Raw genomic sequence first — 20,702 nt, 5'->3', positions numbered from 1 at the left:
TAATTTTATCATGTTTTGTACAAAATAAAAAAAAACAATTCGCTTTGTTTTGATTGCACTCACCACCTAAATTTATAATCGATCGATCAGTGTACATACAAAAGTACCTATCTTATAAATATTGTTCGAAAAATATACCTAATTCGATTCGATAATATTACTTTGTTAACAGACTTCAAATAAAGAGAATTAAATGTTCCACTGTATATATTTTTTTTATTTCTTTACTTTGAGCGTCTTTAATTATACATGAGTATGTATTTGGCAAGGATTCTTAAAAAAATTCGACATTTGGTTTTCAACCAAATTTCAATTCAATGACAATGACAAAAAAATGACAATTCGAAAATTTGGTTGTTAAAAGATTTATTTATTCAATATTTATCTCTACTTTGCAAATATATGCAGCTAAACTATAAAAATGTAAATTAGATATTTAACAAATAATATTGTTCTTGTTGCCGTGTAGGTCCCGGAATAGAATAGGCCACCCCTTCCTTTCCCGTGGGTGTCGTAAGAGACGATTAAGGGAGGGCGAAGGATGGCCAGCAGCGTCCTTAAAACATCTCTAAAGCCTAACTGCGGTTGCCGATCCGCCTGCCAAGCGTGGCAATTACTGGCAAACCCCCCAAGGGGGAGGCTTATGTTCAGCAATGGACAGTTAAAGGCTGATATAATTATTGTTCTTCTGTTTAATTTAAATAAATAAGTTTAAACTTTTACCATTACCACGCACTTAATTATATTTTACGAAACAATTATTACTCATACCGACAAAAATAAGAAATAATTTTACGTTATTTTTTGTAGGAAATATCTACAAAAGAGAAAAGTGTTTCAATATATGATACATAGATAGATAGAACTGTCCACTACTGAACGTAGGCCTCTCCCATAAGTGGGCTTTTGGTAGTAGTTGCCACGCTTGGCAGGCGAAGTAGCAATTGCAGTTAGGTTTTAAAAATTACAGCATCCCACTTAAAACATCACAAACAATACTAAACAATATTTTTAAATTAAAACTATTACTGCATATTATTTATTACTGTATATTGATTATTATTATAATTAAAAAAATAATACGTCCCTAACTCTTCCTAACTCTTAATGAGAAACATAAAAAGCTCAGCCTGACTTAGCAATGCGTGACGTCACTAATACTTTTTAATATACATAAAATATGTAACAATCAGGCACATAACATTATTGTATGTGTATTTTACACCATACGATATAGATACCGTATTACATACTGTTCACATTGGTCAACACGAATATGTTATTCTAAAACGCCATTTCCCCCAACATACTTTTTAACCTAATATTTTAAATTGATAATTTCGCAATATTACTATTTTATAGACCATCATAAATTAAATTTATGATTATTTTAATGTTAACCTATTAGAAATTTAGTTTATATAAATATCTACTTATACGTAAGATATCCCTGTGATATTAAAGTAAAATTTTAGAGTTATGTTTACAAAAATGGTACCACACAATCGACTGTATTGTATACGTAAATTAAAGGACATAAATATATTTTTAATGGCAACCCATGAGACGGTCTACGACAAAGTCTCGAGTACACTCTTGCGTTGCCATTTAGAAAAATATCTTTCTGGTTAACCAGCAGTATTACATATATCTTCTTTAAACGTCTGATTATATTTTTATTAAAGTTTATAATATTATCGTTATTTCTTTAATAAACCCAACAACCTTTTGATGCGTTCTCTGGCAGCTCCATTAGATTTTCCCGTGTTGCGCACAACGTCACATCTTGAATTTCTTCTATTCAAATGGCTCTGTATTTTTACATCATCTGTATGTATTTTAAGCTCTTGGCGCCGTCGCTCTGAAATATTAAACGTAATATTGTAATACTGATGTAAAATAAAAACATTTTAGACGTAGAACCATTTTGGTATGAGACGTGCTATCGATCGAGAATCAAAAATTAATGGCAGCTTTTATATTTGCATGCATTCGTATATCTGAAAAAAAAAAAGATATTGTTTCTAGTATAGGCAGTAAAAAATATTGTATATATAATTTTAGATAATAATTCTAATTAAAATAAAGAGCAACTCGGGGCATAACCCAGAAATAACCAGATCTCATTATTAATATGGTTGGTCTGGTCATAATAATGTTACAAAACACGATAATATAAAAATTACACTAAAACATAGACACCAAAATTTTTTTTTATAACAGGGCCCAATCGATCCTGCGACTCACCTGATGGTAAGTGACTACCGCCGCATATAGTTATAATATAAAATACAATAATTTATAAGTTATATAGTAAATAGTTTAAAATATAAAAAGAAAAAGTCTACTAAAAGAAAAAAAAAGTCAAAGAAGACAAAATAACCAAAGCCAATATTCTAAAACGAAAATAATAAGCCAGTTGACATGCTAATTTCCGAGAGAGATTATATTCGTATTATACACTAGCTTTATCTCGTAGTTCGCCCACATAAAAATAGTACATTAAGTATCCTATGTAAACCAAATTTCATTCAAATCTGTCCAATAGTTTTTGATAAGCGTTATAAACAACTATCATTATAAACTTCCGTATTTATAATACTAATAGAATTTTTTGATATAAATGACCTGAAGTTCTGTTTTGATACCTTACTTCCGCAAATGAAAATTAAATAATCACGGCACTGAAGCAAATGGACTTTATCATTTGTATTAAATTATAAAGTCGTTTATCAATATTCTGCAATAATTATAATATAGTTTTTGTTACACTCGTATATTACGAATGTACTTTGAACTGCAAGGACATAAGTGACGTTAGATGGATGATATAACAAATAAATTGGGTAGGCAGATATCTGGTTTATTTATTTATAACAATGTAGCAATTAATAATTATAATTGTTTAGTCCCAAAATGGAGTCATAATCAACATGAGATATTTTTTTTATTAAGTAAACAGTTAATTTATCTATAAAAAAATGCATATTCATCATAAGATCTCAAAACTAGAAACTTTGAGCCTTAAAATCCTTTTTTTTTTAAATTCCAATACGACAATTTTTAAAGGAAATACTACTTGAAAAACCTTAAAAAATTTGGCATTTTTTTTTATCCCTTAATTTTTTCCTCTAGTGTAATTAATATGTTAACATGGAAAATTGTTCTATTAACGCTATAAATACGAGAAGTTGCAGCAGTATGTTGTAAAAAAAGTAAAGACGTTTGAATGTCTTTTTTTTAATGGGTGACACATTTTAGAATGGTACACGTGGTAATATAGGAAACGCGTGGAAGTCGATCTGATAGGGTGTACTGCTGGCAATAGGGCTGTTAGACCCTATAACTAGCAAACCCTTTCTCTTCCAGATGTTTGGATGTTGTCTTAATCAAACATGGTTTGACTGAAACTTGGTATATAGATAGACTATATACTGATAGTTGTAGTTAGTTTAATTTTTTATTTTTATATTTTTTTTGTGCAACTTAGAATGGCAAACAAGCTGACGGCCCACCTGAAGGAAAGTGGTAACCGTCGCCTATAGACATGAGCAGTGCCATGGACGTAACAGATTGTTGTTTATATTCACGCGGGCAAAGTCTCAGTATACATAAATTTCTCTTGTATGACTACTAATGACTGGTAGAGAATGCCATCACCTGATGGCATTCTTTATTAGATTAAGTCCGCCCTGTAGGTATATTTTAATGCGTGCAAAAGTATAAATAAATGAAATTATATTAATACGCTCAACTTAATAAAGACCCATATCTCTTACCACATATTTTCCATAAATGCAAGGTGGAACAATAGTAACGTTATTAGATAATTTCAATTATACAATATACTTGGGCTCAGAAATTAAGGAAGCGTAAGTTCATGCCTTAGATTAGGTAAATAAATCGAGCATCGAGCATCAACACTCAAAACGGGTCAACTTTTTATCAGCTATTTGTCAAATTAGCTGACTCGTTTTCTTTATCAGTATTCTATATATTTACGCATAAAATGTATCTTGACATGTTATTTAATAAATAAAATGAATGTTTACGCATTAAAAAGATGCAGAATTTATAAGAATATTATAAAGGAATTACTCATAATTATTTATCACGCAAAATTATATGAAAAATTGACTGTGTACTCTGTTTAATCTAAGGTTCATGAATTTTCGTTATCTAAAAAAATGGCGGGAAACTCAAGTGCAAAATTTGTCCCGCGCCTGCTTCTAACTAATCTGTCAACGCATAACAAAACTACTATGTGAAAAACTTTATAACTGCTAGCTGCACACGTGTTGAACACATGGTAATGTTGCTAAAATTATCAAATGGACTTTATTTTGTCTGAACGTCACGATATTAACAGTGTTATATGCCAGTAAAAGTCATTGAAATATTCTGTTTATAGTCATTTAAATTTTATACTTGGAAGTGTTAATATTTATTTTTCTTCTAAAGAGAGTCGTGGCCCAGAAAATGTTGAGAATCAGAGTTATAACCCTTCTTCCTAACTTTTATTTATAGACTTGATTAGCTAGATAATTTGTAGATAGTCCATAATAACTTTTACGAGAAATTTACAGCATCTTAAATATAATTTTGAATTAAATTTTATTCAATTATACCAGCCATACTGTTCACCGTTGAACCTTTCCCTAAGGGGGGTTTCACAGTTTTTGGTAACGTTTTAAAGGGAACACCGTCGCCCATCCTTCAGTCATCAAGTTCCCTTAGTGGCCTCTTACGACACCCGCGGAAAAGAAAGGGATGGCCCATTCTAATTTGAGGCCACACGACAATATAAATACACAGGCGTTATCAATGTAAAATATACTAAAACTATGATATAGACGTTTTTGTATATCAATCTGTCTGTATGCGTGAAATCTGCTGGTGCTGGCATTACATGAAAACTAGCGCAAGGACTATAACACCTATTGGTGCAATTTCATCATGGTACGAAAAGAGTTTTCTATCGTTGTATCAGGATTTATGAAATAATATGAATTTCATGACCTTTTTTTATTGGCTGGTAGTGGAATGGTCCACATGTGCTCTCAGTATATGCTGGCGGGAAACCACTAAGAAATGATAGATGAGAATGAAAGCAAATCAGTTAGCCTATTGTGACGTAATGAATTTCACAAAAATCAACCATGACGATTTCCAAGGAGAACTGCATGGAGACCGACCTGATATGGTATATCACCAGCAATTGAGACTGTTAAACTCCATTACTAACAATTCCTTTTTCCCCCGTTCATGGACCTTAAAATTTTGTACACGTGTATGTAACTACGTGAACGAAGTCACGAGACAATGGCTAGTTTACAATAATATTTACAATATAAGCAGATAAGTTTTCTCACGTCTAATTTAGATAAGATATATAAAGTACAAAGTCTCATTAATGACGCACGGCATTCTGTTGATATAATTATATTTAGGTACAGTCACGCTACCTCCCTTATCGGACTTCGGCTGTAGTTACCTAAATATTTTTTTGCCTTGAATACTTTGTAAATAATTATAATTAACTGCCGTGTGGTCCCGTCATAAAATGGGCCACCCCTTCCTTGTCTGTGGGTGTCGTAAGAGGCGACTAAGGGAAATTAATAGTCGAGAGATAGGCAGTAGCGTCATTCTTTCAATATCACCACCGAATTGGAATGTTCCATCCAACCATCATGGGAAGTGTTCTTAGGAATTGTTCGGATTGATACCTGCTGCTGATTTTCACCACCGTACAATCCGCCACAAACTAAAGTTTCATCCCAATCATCTAGACAAGTGGCGGTCTTCCACCGTGCGTTTTTCAAGGCACTTTCTTCCACGCACAACCATTCTTTGTAATCGACTTCCAGCAGCAGTATTTCCGAACCGATACGTCAATATAACCTTCAAGAAAAGAGTATATTCCTTTTTAAAAGGCTGGCAGCACACCTGCAATGCCGCTGGTGTTGTGGGTGCTCATGGGCGGCGGTAGTCACTTACCATCAGGTGAGTTGCAGGCTCGTTTGCCCCCTGTGTTGTAAAAAAAATCACCAAAGCCAAACTACGGTTGCCAATTCATCTATCAAGTGTGGCTAGCCACACGGGGAGGCCTATATTCCGCAGTGAGCAGTTAACAGTTGATATTATAAAAAAAAATATATAATGACTTATAACAACAATATATGCTGGTGGAACACTAGTGATGATAATCATCAAATCAGCCATTAACTGCCCGCTGCTAACATAGGCCTTCCCCAGAGACGGTTATAAAGACCCGTTCTAAGCCACCTGCATCCATTGCAAATGATAAGAGGCTTCGCACGGGTGGACATTTTTATATTTTAAAAAGTGGCCATTAAGGCTGCACACGCGACGGAAGCTTAAAAATGGAGTAACTTCTTCCGTTTCATCCCCTTCACTGCTCTGCTCTTATTGATCGTAGCGTGATGAAAAGTATACTATAACCTGCCCAGGAGTATGAAGAATAATTGTACCAAGTTTCGTTAAAATCTATCGAGTAGTTTTGGTTTTTATAACGAGCATACAGACAGACAGACAAAAATTTTACTGATTGCATTTTTGGCATCAGTATCGATCACTAATCACCCCCTGATAGTTATTTTGGAAATATATTTCATGTACACAACTTACCTCTCCACAGATTTATTAAAAGTATACAGATAGATAAAAACAATAAATAATTATACTTACTATAAAAATAAATTTACTATCCTTAAATCTATGCTATTGTTTTTATAATCATCATCATCATATCAGCCCTTAACCGTCCACTGTTGAACATAAGCCTCCCCCTTGGGAGGTTTTGGCAGTAGTTGCCACGCTTGGCAGGCGGATTGGCAATCACAGTCAGGCTTTAGAGATGTTTTAAGAGGAATGCTGCTGCCTATCCTTCGCCGTTCCTTAGTTGTCTTTTAAGACACCCACAGGAAAGGAAGGGGTGGTCTATTCTATGCCGGGACCACACGGCCATGTTTTTATAATAAGTATTCTTTATTCTTTATTGTACACAAAATATAATGTTAACCACAATTCATTTGAAACATAATGTACAAAGGCGAGCTATCTCCAATAAAAGATTTCTTTCAGCAAAACCTTTTCATGTAAATTGTATGTTATTTTAAAAATGAAAAATAGGCAGTCATACGATCTGCATACACTGTATAAACACATAAGATATGTATACACGAAGAATATTACAATAATAATACAAACTACACATTATAAGTTACATAAAATACATAAACCCTGTAAACATACACATATACTTACATATATATATATATATATATATATATATATATATATATATATATATATATATATATATATATATACATATACACATATATAAATATACATACACATATAAATAATACGTCATTATAGTAATAAGTAATGCTCCCTTAGACGATGCTTAAACGTGCCTATACTTGTCGATTCCCTTATTTCGGATGGCAGACTTCCATAGTCGAATGGATATAACTGTAAAGGAATTTCCCAAAAGCCTGAGTATGATGTGGTGGAATTTTTAGAAGTAATCGTGTCTGAGAGTGAAGTGGAATATAAATATAATAATAATAAATAAAAATCTCTTGAATATAAATATTCATTATTTATTACAATGACACAAATCGTATGACAGGTGTCACCTGCACTGCAACTCTATCTATGTCACGATTAGGTCACAATATGGCAACATAGTTGTATATTGTATCAATACGTACTTATGTCAATAACATCTTTGTTTAACTGCACTGAACTTTAATCCGTTTAAGTTTATATTTAGAAGTCACGTATTATCTAATTCTAATTAAATAGGGAATACTTAGTTATCTAATACCGAATAGAACAAAGACCTAATCTGTAAACAATGGGGGGAAAGGGATTGTTAGTAATGGAGACTGAGAATCCTATTGTTAGCAATATACCCAACCAGGTTAACCTCGCAGTTCTCCCTGGAAACTATCATGGTTAATTCCTGATGAATTCATCATGATGGGCTAACTAACCTGTTTTCATTCTCATCTATCATTCTTCACTGGTGCTCCGCCAGCGGATCCCGTTAGCGCAGGCGGGGTTACCATACCATTTTCACCCATCAAAAAAAAATCTGTAAACACTATTGGAGGTTTATCCGTCAAAAAGTTCGTAGTGAATTTTTCTTTTTAATTAAAATTACCGTATTATCTAAAATATTTTTTTTTTTAACTGTAAGGATATATTTATAGATTGGTCGGTTTAATAGTTAAAGTTAAGTAGTTAAATCAAAATAACTGGTCGTGGTCACAATAGATTTTTTTTCGTGGGACATAATCTTTATTTTAATTAATGTAAATGTCTGTCTTTTCCGGGATTACGTAAAAGTAACTGAAAAATTTCAATGAAATCTTATTATAGTAATAGAGTAGATATTAACTGACCTTAAAAACTGTGTATTTGGTTTAAATTATATAAAAAAGCTCAGTTTAAACTTTTATATAAATAATATACAGCCTATGTTACTGATGTAGTCGATTGCTTGGATACCTCTCTCCCATTCGTGTTTCAACCGTGCAGCAGCTGTGTTTGCATGGCTGTGTTTCGGTTTGAAGGGTGGGATATGGCGTGAATTTACTGGGTACAGAGGTATAACACTTGAGTCCTCAGGAATGGCAACGCATGGGGGGTATCATGGGCGAAACAGAATACTCTGTTATGTCCATGGTACTGCACATATTTATAGGCGACGGTTACCATTTACCATCAGGTGGGCCGTCAGCTTGTTTGCCATTCTAAGTTGTATAACAAAAAAAAAACGTAGCTATCTATAGGTGAATATTAACAGTGTTAAGGTCTTTCTACAGGTGAAAGTTTTTAAAATCGGTTGAATTGATTTTGATATTATCTATTACAAACAATAAAAACCTCTCTTCTCTCTCTAAACTCTTTCTAATATTAATACAGACATAGAAAAATAATTTCGAGAACAGATTATAATGAGCCTTATACAAATACGCAGTAATATAAGTTTAGTTTAGTTTAATAGGTGGGCGCGATGTCGTACCTATATTTGTCACGAATCAAAGTCCAAGGAGTAATTACTTACCTGTTATACTGTCTCGCCATATCCAATATTGTTTTTGTTATTTTGGACATACATCGTATTATTCGTAGCTATTTATATCTTAGGTAAACATATTCTATTACTTTATGTTTCCTTAATTCTTAAATGCACTGTCTACTTATTTTTCAATTTGTTCATTAGTTGACTGTCAGAGAACACCTTTGTCGGTTAAATGTATATCTGCATGTATGTATCATTCTGTTTTAAAATTTAAATAAATATAAAAATTCAAATTACAGTCGAACATAGAACCTCTTCCTTTTTTAAAGCCAGTTAAAAAAAATTCGTACACAGGGTACCTATGTCCAATTAGTTTTTTCAGCCAAGCAGTTATACTTAAATTTGCTGTTTCGGCAAAGAACAAATATATTTATAAATTACATAATATCATGTCAAGCTTTACAGTTTTCACCTATTTAATAAGGTCTTATATAAATTTAATGCCCATAATATACCCAAGTATAATAATTTTTATATTAATCACAATTAGTAACAAATTCCGTTACTATCCTAACCAATATAAAAATTGTAAATTAAAATATATATAGATAGTAGCTTATGGTATGTTAGAGTGAAACAGGCATTTTTTTATACAACTTAGAATGGCAAACAAGCTGACGGCCCACCTGATGGAAAGTGGTAAACCGTCGCCTATAGACATGAGCTACTGCTCATGTTACGTCCGTGGTACTCCATGGACGTAACAGAGTATACTGTTTCGCCCATGATAACCCCCATGCGTTGCCATTCCTGAGGACTCAGGTTTTATTCCTCTGTACCCAGTAAATTCTCGCTAAACGACTTTAGTCTCATTTCTATGACTGCATTTCCATTGTATTAGTACCATAGACGTACTACGCACTGACAAAACAATCATAAAAACGAGACAAGAAAATGGTCACACTAGTGTGCGTGTGTGATAAATGTGTGCATGTGACAGGTCTGAATTTGTATGGATTTAAGATTGCAAAAATATAAAAATTAACATATTTGTTATAATTCTAATTTCAGTTCGTGGATATTGAGAACTTTATGTTAAATTAGATATATACTCGTATTTCAAGCAAATTTATCTGATAAAACATGCAATTTAGTGTTTCTTTTTTCTAATTTATATCCTATCTAGGTACACCAGACTTTTAGTTAACTACATTCATTTAAAACTAACTTTACTTTAAAACGTTAAATTTGAACTTGTTTTGTTTATACTCCCGCCAAATTAGCATCGAGCTTATATCATGTAACTCATATACCTACTTATATACTAGATATATATGTTATTCTAGCATATAAATATATTAGCATATAGATGAACTTAGAGCTTTGAAATGTGGTGCTGGAGAAGGATGGAGAAAATTAGCTGGAGGGATCGAATTAGCAATGAGGAGGTCCTGCTTAGGGTTAAGGAAAAAAGACAAATTATTAGAACTATTGAGGACAGAAGGGGAAAAATGTTGGGACACTTGATACGACACGACGAACTTATGAACATTATAATAGAAGGTACGATAGAAGGAAGAAGGGGGAGAGGGAGACCGAGACATAGTTACATTAGGCAGATCAAGAAAGGAGTTGGTGTCGTGTCGTGTCAAGAGGTGAAGAGACTCGCTGAAAATGATAGTGAGTGGCAAGAGCTCCACCGGCAAGAGCGCAGCTCTTAAATAGATAAATAGATAGCATATATGTATTTATTAGTTATTATAATGTCTTTATAGTTTAAAATCAATATTGAGTATGTTATACCTACTACGATGATGATGATTAGTCAATGATGGGCACAGTGTTTCAGAAGAGGAAAGATACTAGACAAACAAAAAAATATTAACAAGTTATAGCTATAAAAACAAACAAGGTCAATCAAAGAAGGTGCGTCGCGATGTATCATAAAAAATACAGCATGTCACTAGCGGTAAATTAATAAATCATAATATCATTACAATCTTGTTTTGACCAATTGACTGTTTTTTTTTGTCGTTAACTGTAGCTTATGCGATATATTCACTAATGAAATACCGATTTTAAAGATACTTTTTTTTAATTGGAACGACGAATTAACCATCGTTTTCTTTCTTGTTAGTCCGATATAAATTTACTCAATTTTTTTTTTGTAATTTTGCATAACACGAGTTATGAAAGTGCAGGAAGCAACAGTTGTAAGGACAGAGGTTTTTGACACTCAGTAGTCTGTCTGTCCCGATAGGAATTTGGCTTAAAGATAGATAGATAGATATATAAAATGTCCAACGGAAGGAATTTTATAAAATTTGCGATACTGCGGTTTTTTTTATCATAAAAATGTCGAATATATCTCTAGATATACCTATTTGCATTTGCCTTATCAGTGTCCTTGAATTGGGTACGAATTAGATATGAATTGATTCATAAAACGTAATTCCATAGCATATTGCTCGAGACTTTATATTAATGTTTCATTATTATGGTGTAATAATAGTTTTTTTTCATTAAGTATATATATATATATATATTCTTTATTGCACTTAAACAATATATTCGACAATTAGTTTAACAACTTGTTAGTAAGGGAGAACTTATCTCTGAAAAAGATCTCTTCCAGCCAACCCAGTGTAGTTAGAGAGAAAATGATTTAATTTGGGTAATCCAGTGCAGAAAATGTACAAGTGAAAATAATGTAAATACATCAAACACTATTGTGAATAAATATGTAAATAAATAAATAAATAAATAAATGAATAAATAAATGAATATCAATAGAGTTTAATAAAAATGAAAGCAAATATATTGGCTATGACCATAAACAACCTTCTGAATGGTAACCTCGCCTGGTATACACTGACGGGGCACCAGTGAGTGCTGATAAGTGAGGATGAAACAGGTCAGTTGGCTCATTATGACAAATCCATCAATAATTAACCACGATGGTTTTCAGGGGGAACAGCGTGGAGGTCGACCTGATAGAGTATATTGTTAGCAATGAGGCCAGACCCCATTACTAACAATCCCTTTCCCCGCAACGAAATGGGTGGGTTATGACCTTTTTTCCTCCATCAATGTCCAAAGAATGCAAGTTGAAGGCATGGGTAATAGCCATGCCTTAAACTTTGTACTACAAATTAAATCTGTAAAATAAAAAATAAAAAAGTATAGAACAAACTTCCTACATCAGTATTTCCGAACAGATACGGCATTGAAACTTCACGAGCATATTCCTTTCTAAAAGGCCAGCCACAACTGACGTTCGTAGGAATCCATGAACTGCGCGCTCGTTTGACCCTTATGTTATAAAAAAAACGAATTCTGAACCTCCTTCTTTCGAAAGTCGCTTAAAAGCATTATATTTCAAATTTTCAAACCTAAATGATAGTTAAGCGATTCGTTAGCGAGGTAAAACATTAATCCTGGAATATTAAGTATATGCATTAATTATGAGAATTAATGAACAAATGATTAATGAAAAGTGATTTAAATACGATTATACGCGTATATTAGGTGCAATTACTAACAGACTACTGTCTAACCCCATATCACCAAGCCTGGGTGTCTACCATGAAATGAATTTTAAAATTTTTTGACTAACTTTCGTATTTTTGTTTATTTCAAAATCCGCCCAGTATATGGAACTTAACATTTCGTTCGTCATAAATCTTACCATAAAAGTCCAAAAGAACAACATTAGTGAGAAAGGAATTGTTAATAGCTAACACATTGCCAGCAATACACCCTATCAGGTCGACCTCCACACGGTTCCTCCTGAAAACCATCGTGGTTAATTCTAGTGGAATTCGTCACGATGGGCTAACTGACCTGTCTTTTCATTCTCACCTATCATCTCTCACTGGTGTCCCGCCAGCGTAGATTAAAAAAAAAGGAACAATATTTTAATATTTTTAGACGGTATTATGTAATTCTAACATCAAATTTTTGTTTCGTTCGGCTCCAAAATTTCATAGGTCTTTTCTGATTTTTTGTTAAAAAAAAATTCAATCACATTCAGTGATCAACTTCCTACCCTTATCGCATTTATATAAATTTTGGGGTCGGCGTAATATATTTATATACATATTACCCAAGGTTTCGACTTTTATTTTTATAATTACATTCAATAACATAAAATGTATAATATAAGTGCTTTATATTATTCCCAAATTCGTGTATGTGTAAGTATATTTGTTATTCATATATATTTATTCGTTTATATATGTAATTTTAGTATGTATGTATATCAATAATTAGTAGTACCGCATTCGAGTATTCTGACACTTCCCTATGGTTGACTGGGAGAGAATGTTTTTAGCATTAAGTCCGCTATGTACACATATTTGTACTAATGAATAAATAAATAAATAAAAATAAAATCATACTACGTAGTAAATTATCGACAATGATTTATGAATGTATTTTATTATGTGCAATTTATATTTATTAATACTACGAAATCAAAGTGTAGTTCCAAATGATAAATGATAACCATTGTTTTTACCGATATGACTATGAATAACGATGCACCTAGAAAGATCTAGAAATAAATAGGTAAATAACTATGGAATCAAGCCAATAATTCTAGGAAGTTCTTCTTACATTTGACCATTTGTAACATTTTTTTAACCAACTTCAAAAAAAAGGTTCTCGATTCGGTTGTACTTTTTTGTATGTTACTTCATAACTCCGTCAGTTGTAAACCGATTTGGACAATTATTTTTTATCTGAAAGGATATACTTACAGATTCGTCCCATAGGAATTTTATCAAAATCGATTCAATATCAGACGATCAGTCAGTTTTTAAATTAAATTAGTTATTTGTTAGTAACAAAATAACAACTTTTTTTGTGGAACACAATTACAAAGGCAATTATTATTATAATTATATTATTAACATAATTCATTAAGGAAGTAATTTTTTTTTGGATTTTTAGAGGAACATACATTTCAAACACACACACCTCTTGCCCGGCGATTTTGAATACTTACTCTAATCCGGAAACTCTGGACTTCCCTTTTTGGTATATATATATGTATATATAATGAAAAAATATTTAAGACTCCCGTATTATTATTAGCTCAATTAATATTTTTTTGTCCATTGTAAAATTAAAAAGGTGCAGTTTCAAGTTAGTAAGAACTAACTACCATAGCTACTTTACTACCATAGGCGTATTATTTTTTTTAATGGGTGATAATGGAATGGTAACCCGACCCGCGCTATCGGTATTCACCGGCGAGGCACCAGTGAAGGATGATAGGTGAGGATGAAGCAAGTCAGTTAGCCCATCGTGACGAATTCAATAAGAATTGTTCACGATGGTTTCCAGGGGGTACCACGTAGAGGTCGACCTAATAGGGTATACTGCTAACAATAGGGCTGTCAATCTCCATTGCTAACAATCCCTTTCCCCCCATAGGCGTATTTAGATGGGGGCCAGAATTGTCTGGTACCTACACAATTCCACCTCCTCCTCTTTTGCTCCTGATACACATATCAGGAATGGAGCTTTGAGTTATAGACAAAGACATGTCTGAGAATACATAAGTAGCACCTTAAAAACAGCGCATGTGTATTCTGTTCTTTTTAAGAAACGATACGCGATTTTTATTATAAAAATAAAAACCTTATTTCAGACAGAGAATGAGAGCTTTGCTTTTAAATTATTATTAAAGTGAATTAAGTTAAAAAAATATTATTATTAAATAAATAAATAATAAATTATTACAAAAGTGCATAACAAACGTTTGTTATCTTCAATACAATGCAAATGCAATCGGAGAGGGACAGTAAGCGATTTATAATGCTCAATCATGTTGATTAATCATTCAGACGACTTGTTTGATACATGAGCTTTCTTGTTTGTAATATGAGACAGCATTTCTTGATTACATAGGCCCATTTAATAGCGATCCAGACATGATAAAAACCTTTGCAGAGATTCTTACTTTGTGAGATCATTTGCAAATATCATTATTTTGTCTTATTTTTATGTCAACTATTTATATAGACACGTCTCCATTTTTCATAGATTTGTTTTATAGTTGATAATGTAATAGACCTGGAATTCAGCACGATGCTTTTAAGGGGAGACCACGGAGAGGTCGACCTGACAGGGCATATTGCTAGCAATGGGTCTGATAGTCAGAATTACCAACAATCCCAGCTCGTTCTAATATCAAACCTAGTACCGTGGTCACATAAACATTCTACGTCCCACAGTTGTGTACGAATCTGTCTGACCCTACAAAAGGGGAGGAGGAGATAATTTTAATAATAGGGAAAAGCGACCCCATTACTAGCAATACATACTAATAGGTTGACCTCCATACAGTTCCCTATGGAAACAACTGTGAATAATTCCTGATGAATTCATTACGATGGGCCAACAGTCCCGCCTCGACATAAACATTCTGAATCTTTTACATAAATAACTATTCCAAAAATAGCACGGAAACACATTGAAACAACATACACATATACATGTTGATAATAGGAAAATGATCGGTCGTTTCCAAAAATAAGATCGCTTTAATTATTTTTATACATATTAATCATAATATATTATAAGCGTACATCCCTGTAGTCTGATGCTAAACGATCACTGTAACCAATGGACGAATTTAACAAGAATTAACCCTGATTTACAAGGGAACCACGTGAAGGTCGATCTAACAAGGTATATCGCTAGTCATGATAGCCTCCTACTAGTTCCCATTACTAACAACTCCTCTTTACCCTCCCCCTCCCACTTATGTCTCATTATGGTTATGATTAAGATTATAAATGCGAAAAATCTATTTATGTTTTAGATTTTACAGTAAAATTATACTGAGGCGATAAAAAAGTAGTGTGACAAATTATTTTGTACGTTTCATTTTAATTAAGTATTTATTTATTTTTATTTATTTATGTACACTTTATTGCACAATTTGTAAAATAGTAAACACATTTAACTGTAATAAGAAATGATACAAAAGGCGACCTTATCGCTAAGCAATCTCTTCCAGACAACCTTTGGGTAGAGAACATTGAGAAAAGAAATTATATATAAATATTTAACTCTTTAAACTTATCTATGTTTACGCCAGGTTCCTTACGAGTTAAGCAGAACCGAGTGCCAATTCCAAAAACTATTCTTACGCACATCGCTTGCTTTGTCTACTTTTATAAACTCTTTTAGCTATCTACAAGTATCTCGCATTCAATACCAGACGCTAAATATACCTTATTGAATTGATACGTATTGATAATGACTCATCAATATAATAAATCTACGAATCGGGAATTGAAATATGACTTTGGGGTCAAAGAACTGTATCTTTGCCATACTATTTTGATTATAGTCTGTTGCTAGCTTTTCGCTTGATACTTCGTAAACGTGGATTTTTTTTAATAGATGATAATGAAATGGTAGCCCCGCCTGTGCTAACGGTATATGGTAGGTGAAGGATAAGTGAAAATGAAAAGACAGGTCAGTTAGCCTATCAGTGGTGATTATCACACCTGGAATTCAGCACGATGGTTTCCAAGGGAGGACCACGTGGAGGTCGACTTGTCAGGGTATATTGCTAGCAATGGAACTGGTAGTCCACTAATAATCCCATCCTCCTTGAATTTCAGAAGTAGGAAAACTAATGATTAGACTACTTTTAGATGATGCTTCATAGACTATAAAATATAGCCATAGATTAAGGTAGACCTTTAGGAATACAACTGTGATAATCGCATACAATTTGGTAGAGTAGTTTTTACGTAATGTCGGAACAAACATATAGACAGACAAATTTTCTAAAAAATATTGTAGACTTGAGAGCAATAACATAGATCTAATTAAGCAACTCTAAATATCATTTTTTCACAAATATCTCTTTTTTATAGAAATAGTCACAAATTTATCATATTATTTTAGCACAGTATAATTGTGTCCCACAAAAAAAAACTGACTTCAATTATGGAAAAACCAATTATTTTAATATAAAACTAAACTATAGAATTGATTTTGATAACATTTCTATGCGACCAATCTTTAAGTATATGATCTAAGATAAAGAAAGAATTTTCCATATCGATCTGCAAATGACTGAGTTATGAGGTAACGAACATAAAAAATTAACCGAATTGAGAACTTCCTTCTTTTTGAAGTCGATTGAAAAGCATTCGAATAATTGTGCATGTATAGACATATTGGTCTGAGGTCTTCGTTATGTTTGTGATCACAGCGACGGTTATCACATTCCATCAAATGAGTGATTAGCTTGTTTGATATAAATTAATAAAAATACTGGGTATGAAATGCATATTTCTATTTACAAAAAAAAAATGTGTCAATGTCTATTGTCTAATAATCAATAATACAAGCTCTGCCTTTGGAGACTAGATGGCGTTGCACGATATGTAAAACTTAGATTATACGTTAAATTGTCTATGGTGTAAAAACTATTTATTACTATCACCTCAATTCGCAATTATTCCCAACTGTTGCAAAAGGCAGTAGTGTTTCAAAAAGTACCAACCGCAAGTATGTGTAAGATAAGACTTCCATGTAAACGGAAAACATATTTTTAATCCACCTAAGTACTTACTACAGTGGATACCTAATATCTTAATCATCTGGCCTTGAACCAGTGTAAATAAAGAAACAAGTGATAAACCGTCAGACGAGTAGGTATGTATAACTCGCTAAAATACAAAATCGTACTTCTTTAACTTGAATCACATACACTGAAGATACAACTTAATTTAGAAGTATTTCAACGGATTCGTACTTTGATACCGACTATGTTTTTATAGGCATATTAAATGGCACAATTTATTGAAAAATATGCTAAATGGAAATGTGGATAAAAATAATAGAGGTTTTTAAGTATCTGTTTATTAACGTTACTATAGTAAACTTACATACTTACTGATAGGCGGCACAGTATATTCTGTGCTATTCGTGGTGTCATTCTTGTCTATAGGGGACGGTTACTATTCCATTGGGTGAACCGTTCCCTTGTTTGCGTTCTAAGTAGCATAAACAAAATATAAGGAGGTATTAATAGAAAGGCAAAATTATACATTTTCGGTGTATTTACTTTTATTACCTCTAAATTATTTAAATTCATGTAATAAAAGTTATTTAACAAATATAATTCATATATTAAATTATAAAATATTTCACTGAGACACTTAATGAAGTAGTAATTGCAATTATATATATTTAATTTTTGAAATATATATAATTGCAATTTTAATTTAATAATTACATACTTATAAAATCTTTACTTAAAAATTATAAAATTGACTCATATTGCCTGTAGTGTAGTAACGAATAATACATATATAAATGATATAATATTTGGAATTACAATGGGCTTGAAGCTTTCAAAAGTACAATCAAAATTAAAAAAAGTAATATTTATACAATTTTCTTGTATAATTACATTTTTGTTCATAAATCAAAATCTTTAAAACAATGGTCACAATATTAACAGTAAATATAATAATTTTAATGATAACAAATGGAAAAAAAAAAACGAATTTTGTTAACAATTAATATTTTTAACATGAGATACAAGTGTAACATCAAATTAAAATTAATTACTTTCAATATTGTCATAATATTGAAACCTAAATTTTAATATTTACAAAACTTAATATATGTTTCACAATTACTTATACAGTTTCATTTAACTTGAATACATCTTACAGCTGCTGAACAATCCGAGCAGGCAATTAAGCCTTAAAATCTCAATTACGGAAAGAGGCAGTCAGGTTTACACACAACAAAGTGAAACACAATGTTTCGGAATACTTTTAATTGATACATATTACACTGCTGTTATGGAGCACTTCTATCTGGCAATGGTGGCAAACTGTAGGTCTTGCCATCAGGAGTCATCCAACATGTCGGTGGTTCATGGTTGTGTCGTCCAATACATTCAGTAACATTCCCAGCATTGTTTATCCTCAACTTCGCAGGGCAACACCTACTGAAGAAGTACCAGCAATACCATAATTGGCTGCCATACGCCTTTTTATACATAAATCGAAATGTGTGATTTTGATAAATGAACAATTTGGAGTTTCCTCTTGTATTTATAAATATGCCTGGGAACATAAATAAATATGAGTTACAACATGCATATTAAAACGAGGTATGATTGATTAAAATTAATTATTGCTAATGATAGAATAAGGAAGGAAAATAAATGAAACAAATAATCTTGTTGAATAATTTAATAGTTTGGTACTGCATGTAGTTTCTGTATTGTTTCCTGTAAAAGAGGTCAAAATACACATTTACAAATATATTAACAGTAAACAATACTGATTTTAGAGAAATGTGAGGTGTGTGACATTATTCAGGGCAAACACCTATTATTTTTTGCTACTCAATATGATTGGCCACAAATGGTCTAAAATAGAAAACACTGTCTATACAGTAATAACTAAAGTAACATTATGCATTTAATATTTTATTAAAATTATATTTTATTATTTTTGAGAACAGCTACAATATAGACACCATATTATTATAAAACAATACATATTTTAAAAAGAATAAAATTACAAATTTATCACAAAAATTATGGTAAATTATAAATTAAGAGTCTAGAAACTAATTAAAGCTAAAAATTTACAATTAAGAAAGTATAAATACAAAATAAGAGTCAATTCTGTTTGCTTTAAAAAGCAAAATTATAAAAAAAACTAGACCTAATACCTATATGAAACACTGTCTGAACACATTAAAATAATTTTTAAATTTGTGAAATATTTTGCACTAAACTATAGAAATCAGGAAAGCGATAACTTTATTATTATATAATCAATGTAAATTTTAAGAAGTTTTCTAGTCCTGTCTTTATAGAAAACTTTTGACTTTTTCAAAAACTTAACTTTCATCACTATTTATTTTTAAAGTAATCCACTAACACTATCACTTTAATACACCATTTTCACAACACTAATCATAATAAATTAGGCAAAATTTTATATAAATCCAAATAAAAGTTAAATTAATTCTGATTCCCGTATAAATACCTCAACAAGTGTATCACATATTTGCACTGGGAAACGTACGACGACGTAAGTTTGACACTGACATTTAATTTTTTTTATGCGTACCGGACCTACCTTAGTGTTGTACAATATAGCAATAACAGAGCGACGCCTAACACATCCTCAACCTACATGATTTGATAACATACTGCATGTTAAAGTCTATCTAAACATGTCATAATTTATCACTACGATATTTAAATATCTGATATCGTTGATTATTCGGACATTCTCATGCGTAGCGCACATTGCCTTTTACTAGCAAAACAAATAAGATACCGATGTATATAGATAATATTTTATCTCGATTATTTTTTTATTATTCTAAAGATAACTTATAAGTAATCAATTGAATAATGTTATAAATCAAAGTAAGTCTACAAAATATGATTTAATAAAAAGTTTTCAAACAATCTTAATAGATACTTATTTTAAACTTAACTATGAAGATATTTATAATACAATTGAACATTGACATTTCAATGATAGGTAACAAAGCAAATTCTTCTTTTAATGCTTCTACGATTACTGCATATAAAGGAACGCAATATAATATACGCATATAAGGTTAC

At 31.8% G+C, this 20,702-nt stretch overlaps 1 long non-coding RNA gene across 1 annotated transcript; it reads right to left on the bottom strand.

The window, feature by feature from the left end:
• Positions 1–349: 349 nt before the first annotated feature.
• On the bottom strand, positions 350–20,695 carry LOC128200140 (uncharacterized). Its single transcript, XR_008252560.1, has 2 exons — positions 17,983–20,695; positions 350–1,861 (listed from the first exon to the last, which is right to left on the bottom strand). It is a non-coding gene; the product is annotated as an uncharacterized LOC128200140 (long non-coding RNA).
• Positions 20,696–20,702: the final 7 nt, after the last annotated feature.

Source organism: Galleria mellonella, unplaced genomic scaffold (genome assembly GCF_026898425.1).
Source record: "Galleria mellonella isolate WM207_F2 unplaced genomic scaffold, CSIRO_AGI_GalMel_v1 utg159, whole genome shotgun sequence".
NCBI lineage: Eukaryota > Metazoa > Arthropoda > Insecta > Lepidoptera > Pyralidae > Galleria > Galleria mellonella.
This window is presented reverse-complemented; position numbering and strand designations above follow the sequence as displayed.